The 23,054-nt window shown below is 41.3% G+C and overlaps 1 protein-coding gene across 1 annotated transcript in view; it reads left to right on the top strand.

The window, feature by feature from the left end:
• The first annotated feature begins 2,986 nt into the window (after positions 1-2,986).
• SPTSSB (serine palmitoyltransferase small subunit B) overlaps positions 2,987-23,054 on the top strand; it is a 29,594-nt gene continuing 9,526 nt past the window's right edge. The window contains exons 1-2 of the mRNA XM_040480661.1: positions 2,987-3,431; positions 14,100-14,195. The gene's annotated coding sequence lies outside the window, so the exon portion shown is untranslated. The remainder of the gene's footprint in view (positions 3,432-14,099; positions 14,196-23,054) is intronic.

Below are 23,054 nucleotides of genomic sequence, written 5' to 3'. Positions count from 1 at the left end.
CTTGATTTCAGCTCAGGACATAATCTCACAATTCGTGGGATTGAGCCCCAGGTGAGCTGTGCACCAACAGCACGGAGCCTGCTTGTAATTCTCTCTCTCTTTCTCTCTCTGCCCCTCCCCTGCTTGGGCATGTGCAGCTCTCTCTCTCTCTCTCTCTCTCTCTCTCTCTCAAAATAAATAAACTTTAAAAAAAGATTTTGTAATCTCATTTGTTCTTCTCTTTAATCTATATTTAAAGTATTTTTAAATGTCTAGTTGTATATCAACGAGGGGGAATTTTTCTTGTTAATTTTATCCTCATTGTGCTTTGATAGATGATGTGATCTGTATGATTTCTGCCTTTTAAAATGTGTTGATTTTGAGAGCACCTGGGTGGCTCAGACGGTGAAGCCTGTGACTTTGACTTGGGTCATGAGCTCACAGTTTGTGGATTGGAACCCTGCATCTGGCTCTGTGCTGACAGCTCAGAGCCTGGAGCCTGTTTCAGATTCTGTGGCTCCCTCTCTCTCTGCCCCTTCCCTGCTCCTGCTGTCTCTCTCTCTCTCTCTCAAAAATAAATATTAAATAATATAAAATGTATTGATTTTTCTTTTTTTATTTTTTTAATGTTTATTTATTTTTGAGACACAGACAGAGCATGAGCAGGGAAGGGGCAGAGAGAGAGGGAGACACAGGATGTGAAGCAGGCTCCAGGCTCTGAGCTGTCAGCACAGAGCCAGACGCCGGGCTTGAACTCACGGACTGTGAGATCATGACCTGAGCCGAAGTCGGACGCTTAACTGACTGAGCCACCCAGGAGCCCCTAAAATGTATTGATTTTTATTTCCCAACCTAAAGTTTTGAGAATGTTCTATGTTTAGATAGAAAAAAAATATCTTTTTTCCACTTGAAAGTGAAAAGATACACATAAAGGTTTATCTGGGTGTGGTTATATTACACACATGTCATTTAAGGTTATTTTTAAATTTGTTTTTAACGTTTATTTATTTTTGAGACAGAGAGAGACAGAGCATGAACGGGGGAGGGTCAGAGAGAGAGGGAGACACAGAATTGGAAGCAGGCTCCAGGCTCTGAGCCATCAGCCCAGAGCCCGACGCGGGGCTCGGGCTCGAACTCACGGACCGCGAGATCATGACCTGAGCCGCAGTCGACCGCTTAACTGACTGAGCCACCCAGGCGCCCCAAGATTATGTTTAATGGTCTGGACGCTTCTGCCAACTGTACCAGTTTCTCCCCAACTGCAGTTGAAGTAATCACAAGGTCTCGTATCCATTTCACAAACCTTTGGCAGGGAGAAGTGAGACCTGTTTCTATGCTTCCACAAAGGTATAATCACATGGGGGGGGGGGGGGAGTCAAGATCTAGGAAGAAAACTAGATAATGAATAATGAGACCTAAAAACTAGTGTAAATAGTATTGGCTGTACTGTACAACAGGCTTGGTGACCCTGGACAAGTCACTTTTCAGGTTTTCTCTTTCCTCATTACCCCAATGGTGGAGTCTTACTTGCTCTGCCCAAATAACGAGGTTTGTCAGGAAAAGCAGGGAGGTTAGGAATGCGAACAACACACAGTGATGATGAAATAAAAAATACTAGCAACGGGTGCAAATATTTAGATGCCGTACAGGAGAAGGACAAGGTAACATGTAAAAACGGCCAATACAGGCTCCAAAGCGCTCAGTTCCTCCTAGTGGTTTCCTTCCCCAGGTCCCAACCACCTCCAGCTTCCTTTGGGGACACACTCCCTCCTGCGTGGAGAAAATCCCGCCCGATAACGTTAAGTCTCCCTCTTCGCGGCACCCGCAGCTTGGAACCTGCTGGAAGTGTGTTGTGAGATGAGCAGAAACCTGCCAGCAGCTGAAATTCGCGCTCCAGCACAACCAGCCCGGGCCGAGCATGTGCAGTGCCTCCTCAAGCCCTGGGGGCTGACTGGCAGATGTCGCCCAAATGCTCATCAGTCAAAGGAGGCTCTGGGCCCCGGACGCCCCTGGGTCTTGGGCAGATCGTCTCAGGTGCGGAGTTATCAGGGCTGGGAGCCTCTAGGGCCTCGGCGCTCTCGGCAAAGCAGCCGCCACGTTAAATCTAAGCACCTTGCTCTCGGTAGAGGAGGGATCGATGGTGTTCTGGATGCTGGCTCCCAGGGAAGATGCATTTCGCCGGTCCCGCGCCTCCTCGGGAAGATAATTGAGAGCGGAGCCCGAGCGCTGGGCACGCGGGCCCCGGATCCGCGGGAGCCCGCGCCGCGCGTGTCTGCACCGGCGAGCCGCCTCCCAGCCCTCTTTCCCCAGTTTGCTTTCCTGCCGCAGTCCGGGCCCACATTAATTCTCTTCACTTGTGAGTGAGCACACACAAGTTCCCCGGGCACGATCCTTCCATCTGTTTCCCCGGGGGAGTCCAGTTTTTCAACGATTAACCTCCCAGCCAAGGGGCGGAGGGAAGGTGGCGGGATGGAGGGAGTGGGGCGGGGAGAGGCGTTTTGCACGTTCAAAGGCACCAAAATTAGCTGCCGACGCTAAACGGGTTTACTTTCCTCGGTTTTTGACAAACAAATGCAGTGGGATGCCTGCTCGGCCGACTGCCGCCCCGGCCCCGAGCCCCGGGCTCACTCCTCAGCCTGCTGCCGAGTTTCGCTCCGCAGTCCTGCGCGGCATCCGCCGAGCTTCGCCCCCTTGCCCAGGTCTGCAGATGGATGGATGCTGGGCAGGCTTCCTTCCCCTGGTCGGGTTAACGCCGGCTTAGGCTAAAGCCCCAAAGCTCCCACGTTGGGCCTCCTGTTTATCAGCCCGCCCCCACCACCACTACCAAAGGACGTGCCCCTTTGGTAGTGTCGGGGCTCCCAGCCCAAGCGAGGGGGAGGACACCTCCCTATCCCCTCCTCCCCATCCGCGCGGCGGCTCGGGGTTTTACTGCAGCAGCCGGAGGTGACAGCGACGCCTTAGCCTCCTCCGTTGCTCTCAGAGCCCCGGCTTCCCCTGCATCCGGAAAGCGCCCCCTCCAGAGAGGCTGGTCCCCGGAGAAGTGCTAACGAGCTGCAGAAAACCAAATTTAAAAATGTAGAAGTCGCTGGGCTGCATTCCTCCGAGGACGAGCCTGATCGCCCAGGACTGAGAGTGGCAGCGTGTGGGAAGTTGGGACCGTAGAGCAAGGGGGGAGGGGAGTGGTGCAGCCGGCATTCTCTTCTGGAAGGAATCGCTGGGAGCAGTGCTGTTGGACACAAGTTTGCGTGGGAGTGTTTTCCTTTTGTCAATAATTAATCACCGGAATCAGTCTGGCAGAATTGGAGTTTTAGCAATAGTGCAGAGGGCGGGGCCGAACACCTAACTCCAGGACGCTCCGAGCCACCCGGCGCAGTGGGAAGCTGGCAGCAGCTGGGGAGGAGCCAAAGCCTGGGTGCTCACCTAAGCCGCAGGGAGATACACCCAACCGGGAGGTAAGCATCTTCCAAAATATATGCTTGAACGCTAAAGCAGATTTAGTAAGATAGAATTCCTGCCTTTGCAGGGGAAAAATTAATCCTAGCTTTAATGCAATTTATCAGTTTATTATTTAACTGCATTAAAAAATTAAGGATTGAATGGGTTTTTCCATTTGCCTTGAACTGTGTTAGAAACTAAGAGGTTTCAACTCAACAGAAGCCAAACTTTATTACTGAAACTTCCCCAGCCAAAAGAAGAGAAAATTACTTCGTTAATTACTTTCAGGATTTATCTTTGTGTAGTTCAGTAACTGTTCAGGGAAATAATCATTGGGAGATGCTTGGTTTCATTCTTAAGTATTCTAGTTTTATGTTCTTATACAATACTTTTTTTGCCCATAAAGCTACTTTAGGCAGTAATACACACAAGCCAACTGGCCAAAAAGTGACCAATTTCCAATAAGGAATACATTTTAACGTTTTCTCACGATTATTAAGCAATACGTATTCTCTCAAAGATGCTGATGTGATTATTTATAACTAACCAGACTTCTAAACCCCAAGAGAAAGGAATAGTCAACTTCACCATGGAGGTGGGGGTGTGAGGAATAGGAAGAAAAGGGTTTTAGATATGAGCAGAGTCTCAACTAAAGTGATATTCAACTGGTTGGCGATTAATATATAGGAGATCAGCCCTTGATTCAATAAAGAATTTGAAGAATTATTAAATGTAAATCTTAGCCGTAAAACTACAAATAAATTCATCAGGGAAATTGGGAAAGTTGTTTTTCAAAAAGACATAGAGTGGTGTGGTAGTTCTTTTGAATTAATGAAGAAATGTATGGTCATTTTTGCCTATGAACTTTTCAGATTAATGCATAGAACTAATGAGGTTTTCATAACTTGATTTGTACATTGTAACTATTCCTATGCTTTTAAAAACAGGCATCACTTTGATAAATTTCAATGGCGGTGATGGCCTTCTACACAGATTACTAGAGCAACAATAAGCTTTCATCTGAAATGCACTATCACCCTCATTGTTCAAATATTTCCATTCAACTATTTAATAGCAATAAATTAAAAATGGTTTGTCAGACCAAATACATTTGGATACAAAGTTAAAAGTCAACCAGTCCTCAACTTCAGTTTTCTTAATCCACTGTTTATAAACTTGCAAATACTTTTATAAAAACTGCCCCTCATAATTCTGTATCTACTATGTCAGCATAAACTATTTTACCACCAAGTATACAAGGTGAAACACTTTCTCTAAAAAATTATCCAAATGGAACTCAACTTCCAGAATGGTGTGTAAGGAGCTCCATGAACCCACTCCTTAGCAAAACATCAATTGGTAAAGAGTATACATCAGCAACTAGTTAGTCTCTAGAAATTGTCCTGAGGAAATATAACGGATGAAGAAAACTTTATTCAAGACAGTCTACTAAAATTCAATAAGAGCAGCAAGAGTGTGAGGCATTTGAGCCACAACCCAGTCCCTGCCCACCTCCAGCTATGGGACCATGTTCCACTCTGGATGGGTGCCGCTGAGAACACAGGACTCCCTCTCAACTTGGATCCTAGTCTAGGGCTATGGTATATCCCTGAGAAAAGCAGGCTGCTGGCATCTTACCACCCCAGCTTTGTGTTGCAAAAGTTCTTTTCTAGACTGGAGCAGGCAAGAGGTCTGAGGCTCTTCCTCCAACTATCCCCGATTCTTAAGGCCTGTGAGGAAAACCTCAACATCTAAAAGACAAATAAGCCATTTAAAAATGGGCAAGGGAATTGAATAGACATTTCTCCAAAGGACGTACGAACAGCCAATCAACACATGAAAAAGTGCTTACTATCAGTAGTCATTAGGGAAACAAAGATCAAAAGCATAAGATACCATTTCACACCAACCAAAGTGCCATAATAAGAAACAAACAAACAAACAAAAACCAGATAATAACAGTTGTTGGAAAGGAGGTAGAGAAATTGGAATCATCATACACTGCTGGTGGGAATGTAAAATGGTGAGATGCTATGGCAGGTAGTTTGGTAGCTCCTCAAAAAGTTCAACATAGAGTAACCATATAATCCAGCCCCATTCCACTCCTAGCTGTATATCCAAGAGAATTAGAATGTGTGTCCACGTAAGAACGTATACACAAATGTTTGCAGCACCATGACTCAAAATAGCCCAAAATGAAAACAATCTAAGTGTTCATTGACTGAAAAATGGATAAAGTATGGTACAGAATGGAACAACGGAATATTATCCAGCAATAAAAAGGAATGAAGTACTGATACTTGTTACAGCATGGGTGAACATTGAAAAGATTACGCTAAGTGGAAGAAGACCATATATTGTATGATTCCATCTGTGTTCCATATCCACAATAGGCAATCCTGTAGCCAGAAACAAAGGGTGGAATTGGAAAAGAATAGAGGACAACTGGGGCGCCTGGGTGGCTCAATTGGTTAAGTGTCCGACTTCGGCTCAGGTCATGATCTCGCAGTTTGTGAGTTCAAGCCCTGCATCAGGCTCTGTGCTGACAGCTTTCTCAGAGCCTGGAGGCTGCTCTGGATTCTGTCTCCCTTTCTCTCTGTCCCTCCCCCGCTTACACCCTGTCTCTGTCTCTCTCAAAAATAAATAAACATTAAAAAAAATTTTTTTAAAGAATAGGGGGCAACTGCTAAAGGATACAGGTATCTTGTTGGGGTGATGAAAATGGTCTAAAATTGACTGGTGATGTTTATATAACTGTGAGCATACTAAAAACCATTCAATTATATACATTAAATGGGTGAATTACATGTTAATAAGACTTTTTTTTTTAATAAACTAGCCAAGATATTAAAAGAACAGATGGATTTAGAATTTGGACTTCATGAATCCCCACGTACCAGTAGATGTATAGTTTATATGAGGCTTTCTCCCAAGGACCACACTGAAATAGATGACATAATTAAGAGTGGCACAGGTGTTACACGGCTATGTGATTTGCGTATGTTTGCAAACCCACCAAGCTTTCCTCTGTTTTGAAATAAGTCAAGGGGCGCCTGGGTGGCTCAGTGGGTTAAGTGGCCAACTTCGGCTCAGGTCATGATCTCACGGTCAGTGAGTTCAAGCCCCGCGTCGGGCTCTGTGCTGACAGCTCAGAGTCTGGAGCCTGTCTCAGATTCTGTGTCTCCCTCTCTCTGACCCTCCCCTGTTCATGCTCTGTCTCTCTCTGTCTCAAAAATAAATAAACGTTAAAAAAAAAAAAAAGAAATAAGTCAAATGTCATTAAGGCAGGCCTAGAGAGAATTGGCTTGCAAATCCCCTACCTTTTTGGACTCACCAACCTACTCTATTAATTTAAGCCCAGTGAAGCCAGTTGTTCCTCCCACTTCTAGATAAATCTAGTCCTTTATCCGTTCTTCAGGCCATTTATTGAAAGAGGCCACACTAAGTGAGAGGAGGTTACTAAATCTCAGTCAAAAGTGAACTTTGTTACTCAGATTAGCCCAGTCTCGCTCACACTAGATTGGGCCCGGAAGTAGGAGTCTTGGGAGGAAAGGACGAGCTGGGGCAGCCACTAGGGTCCTCAAAGCACACTGACATGTCACTGCTGGGAAGCATCTCCTGCGATTGGGACAGTCTCAAATACAGGAGAAGCTCTCAAATAATTAATGGACTGCCTGATCTGGTCCTAAGAACCATGGAATTGGATGACAGTGTTTTGTCCAGAAATAAGAATATAAAATTGGTGAGTCTGAGTTTCGTGTGGCTGATAAGCAGCACCTCAACTTGCTGCTAGAAACAGTTATAAGTACACTCAGACAAACCACACCCTTACCCTTAGCTGTAGGGACTCAAGTAAGTCTGCCTGCTTCAGGAAAACTCAAGATTTTCCATTCTCATCAGCACAGACTGATCCTTCCATGTATGTTTAATTTTTTTACCTTTTTTAAGTGTTTATTTATTTGAGAGAGAGAGAGTGCGCATGCACAGGAGACAGGCAGAGAGAGAAGGAAACAGAGAATCCCAAGTAGGCTTCGCCCTGTCAGTGCACAGCCTGACACAGGGCTCGATCTCATGAAACATGAGATCATGACCTGAGCTGAAATCAAAAGTCAGACGCTTAACCACATGAGCCACCCAGGCGCCCCATGCCATGTATGTTTAGAAGAGCCTATCATGCTGATAAAAATGGGTTCTATGTGACTTTTGACCATCAAAGTTTTGTAGAGGTCCTTTTGCAATATTGTAGCCAATTAGAATTTAAAAAAAATTTTTTTTTTTAATGTTTATTTGCTTCTGAGAAACAGAGAGAGACAGAGCATGTGCAGGGGAGGAGGAGAGAGAGAGAGGGAGACACAGAATCCAAAGCAGGCTCCAGGCTCTGAGCTGTCAGCACAGAGCCCAACGCAGGGCTCAAACTCACGAACCATGAGATCATGACCTGAGCTGAAGTCAGACGCTTAACTGACTGAGCCACCCAGGCACCCTGCCAATTAGAAGACTTATATAAAATAATTGTAATTGTAAATGTCCAACCAGTTGTCTATAAATTAAATATATGTAAAAAAAAAACCTTGATCACAGTTATTATTTATTAATATTACTTTGATCAGGATTAATAATTCATTTATCCAACAGATATTTATCGTACACCTATCCTGTGCCAGAACAACTCTAGGCCCTGAATGAGTAATAAACTAAGCTCCCTTGAGGAGCTTAAATTCTAGAGGGGACATCAGCCATTTAAAGAATTATTTAAAAATAATAATTATTATAATAAGTGAATTTTATAGCATATGAGCGGAGAAAAGGGCTCTGGAGAAAAATTAACCAGGGAAGGGAATGAGGTGCAGTTTTAAACTGTGGCATCAAGCTAGGAAGTAAAATTATATAATTAGATAACATAAAGATTGTGTACAAACTTGGCCACATGTCTCTGAGATAGACCATGAAGATGTCCCCTGGGGAGTCTCGGTTTCCCCTTCCCATCAGCAGTATTTTGCTACCTTAGATTTGCTGCTGTTTCAATAAGGAAAATATTAGCCTCAACAAATTCCAAGCAGGTACAAGGAAGACATAGCTAATACCTGCTCTAAAGAACTATAACCTAAATAAAACACCGCCTTATGATAACAAAAATTCTCGTTGAAGGAAATCATTAGCCCGGGGTTTCGGTTTTCTTTTGCCTTTCTCTTTTGCTTTGCCCTGGATTCTTGTAGTCTGCCAGAGGACTGTGTGGTAAATAATTAAGAACTGCTCTCCCAAAGTGAACATCTTTTTGAAGAGTGAGAGGGTAGGGGAGAGGTTGAGGGGAAGAAAATTTTCAGGCCAACTTGGAAAGGTGAAAGGAGAACAGATCTTTCAAAATTAGAGAACAGAGCATGGAATCCCACAGATCACTTGATAAAAGGTGGGGGAAAGTAACCAGAGTGTCCACTTAGCTGGACTGTCCCAGAATCTCTACTCAAGTCACCTGTTTTAAAAGATACCTGAGGACACATTGTTCAGTAAAATACAATGGGTGTGGCAGCGTTCCTGGAATAGAGCTTTTGGAAAATGGCTTAAAAGAGAGCAGGGACTTGATTTTTTTTAAGTCAAAAAAAGAGCATTTATTTCAGGCTTACAGGAGAAGAATTTAAGCATGTTCAGAGTCAAGTTAGAAATAAGTCAAAAGAATCCCTGTTGGGGTGCATGGGTGGTTCAGTCAGTTGAATGGCCAACTCTTGATTTCAGCTCAGGTCATGATCCCTGGGTCTCAAGCCCCGAGTCGGGCACCTTGCTGACCATGGAGCCTCCTTAATCCCTCTCCCTCTGCCCCTCTCCCTCACTTGCACGCTCTCTCTCTGTAGAAAGTGGCCAGAGGAGAGTGACCGTGTCAGTCTTATTCATAGTTTATATCTCCAGCATACTCTTGATGAACAGTTGATTGGATGGACGGATATGTAGATTAATGATCTGCCAGGTTAAGATCAAAGGTGTTTGCACAAAGAGACAGTATAGCAAGAGTGGTTAAGAGTTGTGTTCTCTACATTAGTTGTGAGACTTTGCACCAGCTTTTAAATTTCCCAGTGTCTCAGTTTCCTCATTTGTGAAACAGTTATAGAAATAGTGCCTCCATTATAGTGTTATTAGGCGAACTACATAAGGCAATACATATAAAGTGGTTAGCAAAGTTCTGGGACATAAGTTGTTCAATAAATACTCTCTGCGATTGTTACCAAAATAGAATGGTAGTTTCCTGGGTGACAGTTTGCTATTTAAACATTGCATCCCTGCCTTTTCAGCTCCATTAGAAGATCAAAGGTTGTCAAGTAGGAATTCCAAGCTAATGTGATCATTTTGAGTTCCAGATCTCTGAAAAGATACAAAAGAGAATTTGGGAATTAATAGAAGTAGAATATTGAACAAATAAATTAAAAGGACTAGCAGAAGAAAGAAGGAAACAAGCTCAAAATGTTACTTCCATGGCAATTTTTCTGGAGCAATAATAACTCTACTGTCCTCACACCCAGACCTCTTCTTTAGGTGACCAAAGTGCCAGCTCATCCCTGTTCTGCAACATGCTTGTGCCTCATAGAATGTCATGCCCCACAGGCATCAATAAATGTTTGCTCATGCAGAAGAAAGAAAAGTGAAAACAAAATTTGAAGTTGAGTCTTATCTAAACCTAGAGATTGTGGGGTACCTGGGTGGCTCAATTGGTTAAGCATCTGTCTTCGGCTTAGATCATGATCTCACAGTTCGTGGGTTCAAGCCCCGCATCAGGCTCTGTGCTGATAGCTCAGAGCGTGGAGCCTGCTTCTGATTCTGCATCTCCCTCTCTCTCTGCCCCTCCCCAGCTTGTGCTCACTCATGCTATCAGAAATAATAAATGAAAAATTTTTTTAAATAAATAAATAAACCTAAAGAGTGTTATAGTATCTTTTTCATTTCTTTTGAAAATCGAATAATCCGCTTTTTGTGTGAGATCTTTAGTCAGAATTATCATAGTATCTCCTCATAGACAGTTCCCTCTTACCTTCTAACTGAGGCCAAAGGCCGGCCTATGACCAACCTATGGAAACCCAGCGTCTTTACTGCCTCCTTCTACTTCTGTCAGAGAGAATTCACACGGTCTCTTTCCTAACCATGGAGGAATGTCATGTTTTTCATCTTCTGTTAAGAATAGTAAACTGCTTGCCCCTTACTAACTCATCAACTGGGGAGTCATTTTTAAGTAAAATCAGCTTAGAATTGCTTTATTGATGGAAAAAAATAGGCATAGAAAGAATACATAACTGACCCAAATACTGCAGTTACCAACTCTTTATTCCTCGAGGTTGCAGATACTTTACTCCACAAGGGAGATCTTGGTCCTTAAATTTTTAATAAGATATTTTATTGACTAAAATTTTAAACAAAGAAAATAAATCAATCAGGTAGCCCTAGTTCTGGTTTCGAAGGGCAGGAAAATCAGGTTATAATTTAGGACAAAGGAGTTGTTCCACAGGTTTCCTCCATTTAGGAGAAAACAAACATTGATGCAAACACAAAAGAGGTGATATGGTACCCCTGTGAACTTCCGGAGTGAAGTCTTTCTCCTAGACTCATGGGAGTCACCATTTGACCCACTTAGCTCGTATGTCTCTGAAGGGTCCAGTAGAGTCACTTGAAAGGAATCTCTTCGGACTGGAAATAAGATGCATGTAGAAAATAAGAAGAACAGGTAATAAATGTGACAAAAATTATTCTCTCTGAGCCCTTACTCTCTGAGCTCCCTGAAGCATCCTCTACCAATGTTGTGTTTGTTGTATCACCTTCACAGCAATGCAGAGATAATCATTTTTGTGCTACTGACAACCTAACCGATGTTCCCAGAGGTTAAACAACATTCTGAATATCGTACAATAGCAAACTCCAGTTTGCCAATTTCAAAACCCACACTTTTGTTATGGCAAAAAAACAACTTAATGAAGCAAATCATTCTCTAGTGGGATATTGAATTCTGTTGTAGAAATAAGATCTTAGATTTGATGAAATCTTAGTAATTTCTTCTTAAAACCTTCCTGCTGATTGGTAACAACCCTCAGAAGGTGTGGTTCAGTCTCTGCTGGAACAGTTTCCCTAATGGAAATCTCACTCCTTCAACCAGGCAATCGTTTCCCCTTTATTTATTTTTTTTTTATTTTTTTTTTCAACGTTTATTTATTTTTGGGACAGAGAGAGACAGAGCATGAACGGGGGAGGGGCAGAGAGAGAGGGAGACACAGAATCGGAAACAGGCTCCAGGCTCCGAGCCATCAGCCCAGAGCCCGATGCGGGGCTCGAACTCACGGACCGCGAGGTCGTGACCTGGCTGAAGTCGGACGCTTAACCGACTGCGCCACCCAGGCGCCCCCGTTTCCCCTTTAAATAGCTCTTATTGTTTAAAGTTTTTCCTGAGATTCACCTCTGAAAACAATAAAACAATTCCAAACCTTCACCTCCATGATAGCCTGTAACACATTTAAAACACAAGTTTCTCTCTCTCCAAATCTTCTCTCAATGTTGCCCTTGAAAACCTTCCAGACGTTCTCTATCTAACTTTCTTTGGCTGTGCTCAACCTGCCGCAGTAACCACTCATACCAGCTGGAAAAAAGATGCTAATCAAAGCAAAGAGTTGCAGCCCCCTCTTGTCATCCACGGCACAGTACTTCTGTAGATACAGAAGAATATTGGCACTGCAGTCTGAATGTATCTCCCCAACATCCATGTTGAATCGGAACCCCCAAAGTGATTAGGAGGTAGGGGCCCTTCAGAGGTGCTTAGGTCATAAGAATGGAGCCCCCTCATGAATGGGATTAGTGATCATATAAAAGAGGCTCCAAAGGGATCTCTTGCCCCTTCCACCATGTAAGGACATGTTAGAAAGTGCCAGCTATGAACCGGGAAGAGGGCCTTCACCAGAAAGACAGTGATGCTGGCACCTTGATCTTGGACTTAGTCTCCAGAACTATAAGAAATAAATCACTATTGTTTATAAGCTACCCAGATTGTGGCATTCTATAAAAGCCCAAATGGACTGAGACAATTAGATCACATTTATTTGCCGACCTTTCCACAACACTAATGGCTCATAATGAACTTGAAGTCAATTTAAATTCTTTAGTGTTTTTTACTTGAACTGATCATAGGCCACATTTCCCTCCATCCTACCCTTGGACAAGTAACTATTTTTTTCAGGGTTTTTTTTTAAGTTTATTTATTTATTTTGAGAGCAAGAACTCCTGTACATGAGCAGGGGGAGGGGGCAGAGAGAGAAGAGAGAGAGAATCCCCAGCAGGCTCTGAACTGTCAGCATGGAGACTGACATGGGGCTTGATCCCACGAACTGTGAGATCATGATCTGAGCTGAAAGCAAGGATCAGACGCTTAACTGACTGAGCCACCCAGGTACCCCCAACTGACTTTTCGAACTGAAGAACACGACTTTATATTTCCCCCAAAGTTTGACCATACTTGGAACTCTGTAATCTGCTGTATTTTACAACTCCACCCCATAACTTGGACTTATCTGCAAATTGTCTTTTTCTTCCTTTCTTTCTCTCTCTCTTTCTTTCCTTCTTTTGCTTTCTTGCTTTCATGTCTATTTATTTTTGAGAGACAGACAGACAGAGCATGAGTGGGGGAGGGGGAGAGAGAGAGAGAGAGACAGAATCCCAAACAGGCTCCAGGCTATAAGCTGTCAGCATAGAGCCCAACACAGGGCTTGAACCCCAAATTTATGTTACTTTACCAATTATGAAGCTCTTTCACAAACATTTCATATGATTCTTACAACTACCCTGTAAATGAGATACTTTTGTCATTCTATATGTGAGGACAAAGATTCAGAAAGACTGTCTGACTTGCCAAATGTGACACAGCTAATAAATAAGAAATTAAGAAACAAGCCTTAGGCCTTCTGACTCTGTTTCCAGTGACTTTTCAAAACCTGATTTTAAATACAATAATTAACTTCACCTCTTTCCTTTTTCTACAACCTCCCTGCCCCCCACATGGATATCAACAGAGACTAATTAAAATCAAAAAACATTCTCTACAAACAAAATCTCGCTCAGAAACCCACTACATAAAGCAGATTACAAGCCGGTTGTTCTGATAGAAGAGAGGTATAAGCCTCTTAGCCTCTAACTCTGTCCCAGTTGGGACCTCCCCTAAACCCTGCTATGGGTGGTAATGTGGCACCTTATAGTCCTCCAAGTACATTCAGATGTCACTAGCCAATGGCATGTTCTCAAACTGTAACCTTCTCTAAGAATAATTTTTAAAGTATGGCTAAATTTTCATGCCTTGTTTTTATAATACAATCTAGAATTTTGTGGCAAATCATTTAGCAGGATGGAACAGAATTGTTTTGACACGGAACAGAATTGTCTTATTTATTTTTAGATTTTATTCATTTTTTAAAATTTATTTTAAAGAGAGAGAGAGCATACGCATGTGGAGGAGAGGGGCAGAGGGAGGGAGAGAGAAAATCTCAAGCAGGCTCCATGCTCCGCGCAGAGCCTTTCACAGGGCTTGACCCCGTGACCCTGGGATCATGAACTGAGCCAAAATTAAGAGTTGGACACACAACTAACTGAGCCACCCAGGCACACCAACATGGAACAGAATTGTTTTAAAGTTTGAAGGCAACTTTGGGTTAATTCCCATCTTTATTTCACAGATGAAGAAACAGCAACCCAGAGAAGAGAAGTAACCCACACAGGATCATTCCACAGAGGCACAAGGGCAAGAACCCAATCTGGACCCTCCCTGGCAGGTAAATTCTTCCAATTAGAGCATGGAATCGCCCTTTTAGAAATCTGACCCTTTTGAAACAATATGACATCTTTAATAACATGGAGCTTCTGGTTCTCACATAAGCAACCAACAAACATTTATTATACACTTGACATTACAATGGCATTTAAGATAATATAAAGGAATAAAATGTGGCAATTAGCTTTAGTAATGAGGCCTTGAAGCAGCCGTTCTCAGCTTACAGATATCGAGGCCCCTTTGAAGTGTAGGTAGAAAATGTTTATGCAAAATTTGCAAACATTTTAAGGGGTTTATAGATGCACCCACCACTGAGTGCTTAACCTCCAGGTGAGGAGCCTCTCGCTAGCTCAGTACAAGTGCCAGCGTCAGGACTGTATAGCTCCAACTACTTTCTTATTTATGGGTCTGCTGGTTAAAGGCTGCTTCTGTTTCAGTATCCTTCATCTTTTATTTAAATGGAGCCGCACCCCATCCTGAAGACCTTTGATACAAGAGAGGAGTAAATGTCTTAGTATCTAAATAACTAGATGGGACAAATTGAGAAATATAAAATGAAAACATTTTCTTTCCAAAATGTTAACTGTGAAAGTGAGGATGATCCGTGCTTATAATAGGACATCCATTTCCCTTCTGTTTCTTTAATTTTTAAGAAAGTAAGAAAAGAAAAATAAACCTAGATTTCGACTAGTTGCCTGGCCACTTTTATGAAATCTATGGTAAATGGGAAAAAGAGTAGGGGTGGGGACAAAAAGAAATAGATTTATCTTCTAAATTGATTGTTTCTTAATCCTTCCCTTTGCCATAATGTTTTCAGAGATTGATGATCCTGAAATGGTTGGCCACAATTTCTTCATTTCAAAATAATTTGGGAAGTTCCAATATTACTTTAAAGTTATGGATAATGAGGCCTGATTCCAAAATTCAAAAAACACTCCTTGGACATTAGCATGTGCAGAGCATTGTCACAGGAAGCAAGTGCAGTGTGACAGAAAGACCACTTTGGAGTGAGAGAATCCTAGGACTGAATCCCACTGTCATTTCCTCCTTGGCTTTAGACCATGAGCAAGGTACAAAAAGATAACGAACTTCAGTTTTCTTTTTTTTTTTTAACGTTATTTATTTTTGAGAGACAGAGAGAGAGAGAGAACAAGCAGGGGAGGAACAGAGAGAGAGGGAGACACGGAATCCGAAACAGGCTCCAGGCTCTGACCTGTCAGTACAGAGCCTGACGTGGGGCTCAAACCCATGAACCGGGACATCATGACCTGACCCGAAGTCAGTTGCTTAACTGACTGAGCCACCCAGGCACCCCTCAGTTTTTGTATCTTTAAAATGAAGTGATATATTTTTTATCTCCTTTTGACAGCCACACCAGAACTGAATAAATGTACTAGAGAAGAATCTCTCTAAAAGTGGCCTCCAATGTGATAACTGATAAAGTTCAGATGATTTGTCTTACAGATGAGCTCATTCTCTTTTCGTCTATGCCTGGTGTCCATAGCTAAGGCTATGATTAGTAGGATTAGTATAGTGTATAGTGTGTAGTCTAGTGTGTAGTAATCCTAACAGTTAATGTTCACTTAGCCCTTCTTATGTATTATTCTAATACCTTACACGTTTTCATCTTACCAGAAATTTTATGATGTTCTATTATGATTTCTAATTTCCAGTTGAGGAAACTGAGTTGGAGTGGGTAACTTAGCCAGGATCAAAGCCAGACATGATCCAGAGCCAGAGCTCCATACTTACCACACTGCCTCTCAGTGAGATTCTCACCCAGCTCCCCGTGTGGTCACTGTGAGACTTTTGCCCTCAGTTTCTTCATCCTTCATCACTTAAGTTAAGCATCTAGCCAGTGCCTGCTGCAGTGGTCCTTAATAAATGTTTCTGTTCCCTGAAGAGAGTTCCACATTATAAAATTCTAGGGTTTTTAAAGAGCTCTTAATTTGTTTCCCAGGGCTGTGGTAACAAAGTACTACAACGTTGGTGGCTTAAAATAAGAGAAATGTATTCTCTGATAGCTCTGGAGGCTAGGAGTCTGAAATCAATGTGTCAACAGAGCCACACTCCCTCCAACGGCTTTAGGGAACATTTTTCCTCTGTACCTCCCTTGCTGGAATTTTAGCTACAAAGACCCTTTTCCCAAATAAGGTCACATTCACAAGTTCCAAGATGTGGACATATCTTTTTGGGGATCCACCACTGTTAGGGGATTCCCTCCGGTATTCTTGACCAACAAGCCCTCATTTATACAAAGAGGGAAAAGAACATTTCATCTCACCCAGTTTAGGTGTATAGTTAAATTGGTTATAAAATCTGCCAGTTGAAAATATTTTTCTTAATGTACCCACTTGCCGCTAACCTTCTCACATTTACTTGAACATCAGCAAAGTTCTTAGGAAACAAATAAGTGTTACCCATTTAAAAGAACAAGCGTGGAGCTCAGCGCTTCTCCACTTTTCACTGGAATCACACAAGGCATCCGTGCACCTGGAGAATAAAGCCAGCAATAATATGTCCACATACAAGGAGAATGAGAAATCTGCTTGGCTCAATTGTCAACGAGAATTTTTTCTTTTAGTATGTCATTTAAGTAACTCAATTCTAAGTACAAGATCATAAGATCTAATTAGAGTAATTTAATTTACTAAAAGCAACAACATTTTTTGACATAACTCTATAAACACCTGCCTTTCCTTTCTCCCCTTCTCATTTTACCCCTCCAATTCCTATCCCAGAAACTAGCTGACCTAGAATCCCAACCAACTCAGTAGGGCAATGCCCCTGGATCTGGGGGTTGGCAGAGAAGATAGCTCAACAATGCTATGTCAATCTCCATGACCCTTGGAGTCAGCCTGGCTTTCCACTCATTTGCCTAAAAGCAGTAATAACTGAGACACGGAAGTAGCTCAGTTGAGGGCAGTGAAAAGGCAGCAGACCATATTACTACTGTCACAAAAATCACACCTATGGAAATTCAGTGTTAGTGGTCACCAAAATAAGAAAAATACCGAACTCATCACCAGGAGCATTCCAGACAGTATGATAAGAAGTAAAAAATAAGCCAGAAGAATGAGAAGGAGGAGGAAGCAGAGGAGGAAGAACAGAAAAATAAACAAAAACAAAGTTTTATGAGCAAATATTCAGTGTTATCAAAAAAAATAAATAAATTTGCAAAGAAAACGACAGTTAGGAAACACTGTCGGAAGTATCTTGGTTGCCCAGCTGCCTATGCAAACAGATTTCCTTTGACAGAACTCTGGGAGCAAGTGCTCAGCAGGTATGATTTTGACACATCAGTATTGCAGTAACTCGCCTTCTTCGGCCTCAAATTGTTCCTCGGAAATAAGCTTTCTGTTTCTGATGAAACATCAATTATAATGAGGATAGGTGGGGATGGATAAAGGCTTCATGGTCAGACTTCTAGCTCCTAAGAAAACAGAGTCCTTTGAAACAAACAGTAAGCAAGTAGTTCCTTTACCAAATTGTGGGTTTTATGGCTAAGAGCTGGGGAAGAAAAGAGAAAGGCAGAACAGTTATGATGTGCGTGGAACACAGTTGCCTAGAAAGGGGTTTATAATGATAGTAGAAAAGTTTCAATCAAACAATTTAACCACTTTTCCACTCTTACTCCTTCGTAAGTGCTCATTGTCAAAAACGAATCAGCATATCATAATTACAGTTCCTACAAGTACTATATTCTGTATATTGTATGCCGAATTTCACTGATGCCAAGAATACACCTAAATGTGTCAGTCCTCCTCTCAGAAGCTTCTTTGTAGTTTGGCAGTTCCCAATTTTCCTCTTAAACCCTGCAAGTCAAGAAAAAGGGAACCCTGTTGGGACCTTGCAATTATTATTTGAAGACATCTGGGGTTATTCACTTACTCAGCTTTGGTAGTACATCTATGTGATTTTGCTCAACTTGTCATGCCCCACTATGAATGGAGAACCTCAATGACTTTTAATGACAAAAAACATATATTGTTCAGACTGTTTCCAAGTGTATTTTTAAATTTCAGTTCTCCATAATGTTTAGAGTTATTCGTTGACATTTAAAATTTTTTTAAGTTTATTTTTGGTGGGGGAGAGGCAGAGAGAGAGAGGGAGAGAAAGAATCCTAAGCATGCTCCACACTGTCAGTACAGACCCTGACACAGGGCTCAAGCTCATGAACCATGAGATCATGACCTGAGCCAAAACCAAGAGTCAGAAACTCAACAGAATGAGCCATCCAGGTGCCCCTGACATTTAAAATTAGTTGCAATAAGATACACTACACGTAACATAAAAATTTACTATCTTAACTATTTTTAAATGTACAGCTCAGTAGTGTTAGGTATATTTGCATTGCTGTGCAACCAGTTTCTGAAATGTTTTCGTCTTGCAAAACTGAACATAACCATACCCATTGAACAACTCTCAGTTTCCCCCTTCCTCTAGCCCCTGGTAAGACCACCATTCTACTTTGTTTCTATGAGTTTGACTACTTTAGATATCTCCTATAAGAGAAATTATACAACATTTGTCTTGCTGTGACTGGCTTATTTCACTTGGCATAATGTCCTCAAGTGTCATCCATGTGGTAGCATGTGCCAGAATTTCCTTACTTTTTGGGGATGAATAATATTCCATTATACGTATATACTGCATTTTATTCATCCATTAATCTGCCAGTGGACATTTGAGTTGCTTCTACCTTTTGGCTCTTGTGAATAATATGGGTGTACATTTAATGACTTAATTATTTTTAATGATTTTAAGGCCACTGTTTGTGTGGCAACGCTGTTTACTTTTTACCTCTGAAAACAACTTGGCAGACCTTGGGAAGAGTATCTTCAGAAGGAAAGGGCCACCCAGAAGCTATAGTCTTTCCTCTTTCCTTCTTTATAGGATAACAGGGTTTCTTCTTTAATAAAATAGTAATACAGAGGTTCATCTTAAGAAATGACATTATAGTTAAAAACTTGGCTTAGAAGCCCTACTCTCCACTCCAGTATTGGCAGAAATAAATAGGCATACTTGCTCTTTTTCTTTTTGTTATTATTTATTTTTTAATGTTTTTTTTTATTTTTGAGAGGGGAGGGGAGGGAGAGAGAGAGGGAGAGAAAGAGAATCCCAGGCAGGCTCCATGCTGTCAGTGCAGAGCCCAACGTGGGGCTCAATCCCGTGAACCATGAGATCATGACCTGAGCCAAAACCAAGAGTCAGACATTTAACCGATTAACCCACCCGGGTGCCCCACTTGCTCTTTTTCTATATGAGTAAATGAAAGGACAACAGGAATAAGACAAGATATATCATCTCCCCTAGTGCAAATTTCTCTTCTTATTGATCTACTCAACATTAATGTACTTCCTGCTCTATTTTAGTTTTGAAATATTTATCTTCTTTTTGATAGCTACCCAACATAGAGACTGGTCTAGTATGAATAGTTTATTTCTTAAATTATTTTGAAATTTTCTGTTAAAGTCAAATTCCAAATTTTCTTTCCCAGGCAGGTGTCCTTAATTCACAAATCCCTCTGGAATCTGTCAGCAAATGTCAAACAATAAGGATTACTTTGAAATTACAGTTACTCAATACATGCCATGCTGCCCAGTGGTCTCAGTTGAGAGTTGGACTGGAAACACATGTTTTCTATTGTTCTGCTTTTATTTAGTGTCAGTTAAATTTGGAGGTAATAAAGTTGGTCCAGATAGCCACAAAAACACTCTGCTTTCGTGTATGATTCAAACCAACACTGTACCAACAACAACTTGGCTAAACTGTTAGTGAGACTTTTTCCTTTTAGTACTATTTCAGTAACTCACTTCTAAGTACGAGAGTAGAAGACTTCGAGTAACTTTTGCCCAAAGCGGTAACATCCTTTGACTTATAATTGTTTGTTTCTTCCTCTCTGAGGAATCTAGAGAATTTTTCAAATCCATCCCTTCTGGTCTGACTTCCAATATTAACCCTGGTATCAGCATAAAGAATTCGTTGCCAAAGGACGGCTGGAGCGTATTCTAAGATGGAAGGGAAATTCACATGAAAATGTTAAGCAAGGATGGAACTTTCTATGAGGCGCAGAAAACATTGGCGTCATCCACAGAAAACTTAGAGCAAGATATCTGGGAAAGCGGGAAGCCAATAAACTGCTATTATGCCTGATTCTTACATAGACATGATAGGAGGTTTTGCCATTAATCATAGGAACTTTGTATCTTTGTGAATCAAATCATGTTCATATAAAGAAGCAGCTTTTGATTAGGTCCTCAAGACAAAAAGTATTACTTAAGGTTGGGCAGGGCACAGCCCACACAGTGGTATGTGGTAACCCTGCCCAAGATATTTGAAAATGTGCTTGGAGATTGCGGTGCCTTTCAAGTAGTGGTTTGTGGTCATCGCTATATATGTGTGTTGTTGTATTTTTTATTTTTTCAAAAACATTACTAGGCAATCCAACTAGCAAACACAAGGGCTGAGGTTTTCTTTTCCCCATAAAATATACAAAGCACTCCGTTATAGATAACCGTTATTTCACAAAGACTCTTTGACTTTATATCTTAAGAAAATCTTGCAAATAGTTTAAAGTGGTATCAATTCATAAGAAACAACAACAAATACTACTATGACTATGACTTCTAAAGAGCTCACAACCTATCCCTACGTTCTTTATATCAGTGAGACAGACTTAGAGACAATTATGAATTATCTTTATTTTACACAGAGAAGCTGTGACCCAGAAGATTTTGGAACTTGTTCAAGGACACAAAGTAAAATGAATGAATTAATGAATGAATGATGACAAAACAGTAAAGCTGAAACAGAATTCAGGTCTTCAGATGTTCTCTCATCCTGTGATTTTTTTCTATTAGAACAATTTTTCTACCTACCAATCTTAAATTATTACTCACCTAGAGTAAGCACTTGTAAAAGCCATTTTAATGGGCTTTAAAACCACTTCACAAGTAGTTTTTTGTTCCCCACAGAGTCTGTGAACTTTTAACAGTATGAGAAGGAAAGAAAAAAAAAGCATTTGTTACACTGAAAAAAATTTAGTACCAGCTTCTTCTTTCCTTCCTACAAAAAGACAGATTGTACTGAATTTATAAAAAACAATCTGCCTAAACCTCATTGCCTGAAAGCAGACAATGAGAATTCATAACTACCTTTTATGTACCCCACATTGTGCTGTGGAAATATTAAATAAGTACAGGTGTGATCCCTGCCCTCACCCCACTTACAATCCAGTCAGCCATCCATCCAGCCATCCAGCTCATCAGCCAGCATACAAGTATCCCACATTGCAGACAGCGGAGATAAAGAGCTGACTGGGGCATATTCACAGTTCTCAAAGACCTCATAGTCTAGGGGAGAAACAGACTGTACATGGCTAATTATAATATGGTGTAAGTGCTAAAACACTGCTCTAGTAGTAACACATAAAAGAAAGCAATATATTTCCCTTGGGAAGGGTAGTCTCTTGGGAATGTTTCATAGAAGGGAGAATATTATTTCAGAGATATGTTTCAGAGAAGGGAGCTAGGATTATGAAAGTAATCAGGATTATGTCTAGAAGAGAAAGGGCACAAGAGCATTTCCAGAAAAAAAAAAAAAAGATGAACAAAAGCATAGAAGCTTAAGAGTAAATGGAATTTAGCAGGAGAGTTCAGAGATGCTACTGGAGAGGTAGAGAAATCAAACTCTGAAGGGCCTCAGAGAAATGTTTCATATCATAGGAAATGGAGAGCCACTGAAGGGTTTCAAGCAGAGAAATTAATCTGTGATTTTAGAAAGTTAATTCCAGCAGCAGGATGGAAGATTTTAAGGTGAAAAAGAGATAAGTTGGTAGGCTATTTCATTAGTTCAAGCAAGAGATGGAGAGAATCCATAGCACTGCCCAATAAAATTTGCTGCAGTGATGAAAATGTTCTACATCCATGCTGTCCCATATGGTAGCCATGAGCCACATGTGGCTACTGAGCACTAAACATTTAAATTGCCACATGTGACTAGTAGCTGCCATATTGGACAGTGCAGAGGCATCTTAGAGAAGCTGGCACTTGAGTTAAGCCTTAAAGGAGGGTTTTTCCAATTGGTGTAGCTCACAATTGGGGTATTTTTCAATCACCAAAGAGAATAACATAGAATACAGTAGAGCTAATCAAAGAGAATAGAATAAAAAAAAAAAGCACTGCAGAGTAATATTGTTGAGAGATGTTTGTTTCGGTTATGTAGCTGGGTGTGTGTGTGTGTGTGTGTGTGTGTGTGTGTGTGTGTGTGTGTACCCTGGATCACAATGTAAATGTACTTTCCCTCTCCATTCTGCTTAAAAATGTTTGAAAGCCATTCCTTTATGAAAGGGTATGATTTAACTATGTTCAGAGTTATTAGGAAAACGTTTCCAGAAGCGCAGAGTTTAAGTTCATTGGAGTTTAGAATAGGGAATAGGGATAACTCTGGACCTTTCAAGACTTTCTTAATTACTGTTTTGCCTTCCAAAAATTAATAGACTTTATTATTTAGAACAGTTTTAGACTTACAGAAAAGTTGAGAAGATAGTACAGAGTCTCCACATGCCCTGTACCCAGTTTCCCCTACTAATATCTTACATTAGTATGAACATGTGTTACAATTAATGAGCCAATGTTGATATGCTATTCAGTAAAGCTAGTATGTTACTCGTATTTCCTTGGCTTTTACCTAGTATCCTTTTTTCCTTTCCAGGATTCCACCCAGAATAACACGTTGCATCTAGTTGTTGTGTTTCCATAGGCTCCTTTGAGCTATGACAGTTTTTCACACTTAGCTTGTTTCTGATGACCTTGAGAGTTTAAGGGGTACATATTCTACAGCATGCTACTCTGTTGGA

This window comes from Herpailurus yagouaroundi, unplaced genomic scaffold, assembly GCF_014898765.1.
Source record: "Herpailurus yagouaroundi ecotype Mexico unplaced genomic scaffold, PumYag 159, whole genome shotgun sequence".
In the NCBI taxonomy this organism is placed as follows: Eukaryota; Metazoa; Chordata; class Mammalia; order Carnivora; family Felidae; genus Herpailurus; species Herpailurus yagouaroundi.
This window is presented reverse-complemented; position numbering and strand designations above follow the sequence as displayed.